This window comes from Sorex araneus, chromosome 10 (genome assembly GCF_027595985.1).
Source record: "Sorex araneus isolate mSorAra2 chromosome 10, mSorAra2.pri, whole genome shotgun sequence".
In the NCBI taxonomy this organism is placed as follows: domain Eukaryota; kingdom Metazoa; phylum Chordata; class Mammalia; order Eulipotyphla; family Soricidae; genus Sorex; species Sorex araneus.
In genome coordinates, this window is record NC_073311.1 from 17,013,125 (window position 1) to 17,015,922 (window position 2,798).

The 2,798-nt window shown below is 36.7% G+C and overlaps 1 non-coding gene across 1 annotated transcript; it reads left to right on the forward strand.

Annotated features, from left to right (window-relative positions):
* The first annotated feature begins 738 nt into the window (after nucleotides 1-738).
* LOC129399282 (U6 spliceosomal RNA) lies at nucleotides 739-845 on the forward strand. Its single transcript, XR_008627033.1, has one exon. It is a non-coding gene; the product is annotated as a U6 spliceosomal RNA (small nuclear RNA).
* Nucleotides 846-2,798: the final 1,953 nt, after the last annotated feature.

Here is a 2,798-nt window from a genome sequence, read left to right on the forward strand (position 1 = left end):
AGTTACACAGGCGGGGGGGGGCCTAGGGTGGGGGGGGCTAGGGGCGTGGGGGGGCTTGGGGTGTGAGGGGGCGGGGTGGAGCTATACTGGGATTCTTGGTGGTGGAATATGAGCACTGGTGAAGGGATGGGTATTCGAGCATTGTATAACTGAGATTTAAACCTGAAAACTTTGTAACTTTGTAACTTTCCACAATAAAAAATTAAAAAAAAAGAAAAAAAAAAGAAAAAATCGAGCACAAAGGAAAAAAAAATTTTCAAATTTTTCAAAGTATGTATGTCTTTACCACAGAATAGATAAAATCATTATCTAAATGAATGAAGTCTCAAATATGCAGGAAGTAAACATTCTAAGTGAAATATGGGAAAATCACTCTGTTTATTACTGACCTTCACTTTTCAACTAAATATAGCAATCTATTAAGAAAATATCACTGTCACTGTCATCCCGTTGCTCATCGATTTGTTCGAGTGGGCACCAGTAACGTCTCTCACTGAGAGACTTATTGTTACTGTTTTTGGCATATCCAATATGCACCGGTAGCTTGCCAGGCTTTGCCATGCAGGCTCGATACTCTCGGTAGCTTGCCGGGCTCTCCGAGAGGGGTGGAGGAATCAAAATGAGTTGGCTGCATGAAAGGCGAACGCCCTACCACTGTGCTATGGCTCCAGCCAAGAAAATATACTTAAAATTATTTATACAATAAATATTTTATACATATGCAAAAGTGAATGTTATGTGCTCGCTTCGGCAGCACATATACTAAAATTGGAACGATACAGAGAAGATTAGCATGGCCCCTGCGCAAGGATGACACGCAAATTCGTGAAGCGTTCCATATTTAAAAAAAAAAAGTGAATGTTATCTACAAAAAGAAATTATACAATATTTTGAATCCATCAAAACCAAAATCACAAGTCCAATTTTCATACAAAACCAGAGAAGTACTTTGGGTGAAATATATAGATTTGAATGGTATTTAGGCAAAAACTCATGCAATTTGTATAAACTTTTACTCATAAAAGATAAGAAATGGAAGAAAATGTAGACTCAAATTTAATAGAAGTTGTGTATATCTATGTTTGTAATGATTATTTTGAATATCTATCCTTATGATAAATTTTGATAAAGTGGTAATAATTAAATGATAAATAAGAGATGCCTCCTCATCCTATGCCAGGCTGGTCTCATCCTGGCTACCTTGGAATGGAGCAGGTAAGTCCCTCTTCTTTCCCTAACAGAACCACGGCAGTCACAAACTCTAGAACCCAACACCACCATGCTCATACTCATAGTGTATCTTCACAAGCTTAGGACGAGTCCACTCATGCATGAAAATGAATCCACTGCCAAACCGTGGTATGCAGGTTTTGTGACTGAAATCTCCAGGCTCGCATGGAGTTTGGGAACGGGCGCCCTTCCCACATCTCCCTCTGCTTCTGGGTTCACAGTCATGTACACGAACTGCCTTTGGGCATCATATAAGCTCATTAATGGCCATGATCCAGAGTCTCACAAGAAAATCTCTGAAGAGAGCAACACACTGCAGAGATAGTCCTGGACCACCAAATGACCATCCAGTTAAAAATTTAACTCCAGCTCTAGCACCGTATTTAAAATTTTAGAATTCTTGGAATGCACAGCTGTGATATCTCATACTTTATGTCACTGATATACCAAGAGTAGCACATAACATTTGATGGGGTGTAAAGAAGAAGGCAACCGAACTTGATAAAATATTTATTATATATATATTATAAAAATAAAATTTTAAATAAAAAAATTTAAAAATAAACAAACATGCATCAGTAGACAATGTCAATAAAATCAGTGGTCTGAGAGAGCGTAGAGTGGATAGGGCACTTGCTTTGCACTCTGTTAACCCAAATTAAAGCCCCAGCATTCTATATGGTCTCCAAAGCACCACAAAGAGTGAATTCTGAGTGCAAAGTCAGGAGGGAGCCCTGAGTACTGACAAATGTAAACCCCAAACAAACAAAACAATGTCAATGTTATCAAAGAATTTTTCTGAAAAAAATTATAGCAAAACTCCTGGAAGACTGATAAGAAAAGTTAGTGATATCTGAAATGAAAACAAAATTACCAATATTTGGATTCATATATATGTTTATACATATTCTTGTAGTAAATGATAGTACAAATGCTTTTACTACTAAATTCAACAACTTAATAAGAAACTTTCTTTAATAAATAGTAAAACTGTCTTAAAAATGTAAAAAAGTCTGAATAGTAGAATTATATTTAAAAAATCAGGATGTTTTTCCCCCACACTTTATTTAAAGTGTCATCTATGCATTGTTCATGATGATCTGTTACAGGCATTCAATATTACAGTACCAATCCCATTATTACTGTCACCTTCCCTCCACCATTGTCTGCCTTTTCTCAACCACCCCTGGGTCAGCCCACATTAACTTATTTTATATTGCTTGTTACTCATAAATGCCTGACAGAATGATAAAAAAAAAAAAACTCCTTAGAAGAAAATTAGTGAAAAACTGTTGTATCTCACCAGGTGGATATTAAGTCTTTGTCTGAGGGATTACTAAAATGTTGTTAGAAATTAAGTTTTTGTGCTAATATTTTTGTTAGCCACGACTGGCTACATTCTCCTCATCCAGTCTGGTTGATAATACATGCTACTGCTGGATTATCAGTGCTGTAGAGTTTGGAGCTATCGCTCCAGAAAGTCCAGAGTTTTTAACTGATCAGTCCAGCAGAGTTAAATGTTTACTGAGTTTACACATCAGAGAAGGTGGTTTGTGGAAATAACTGCA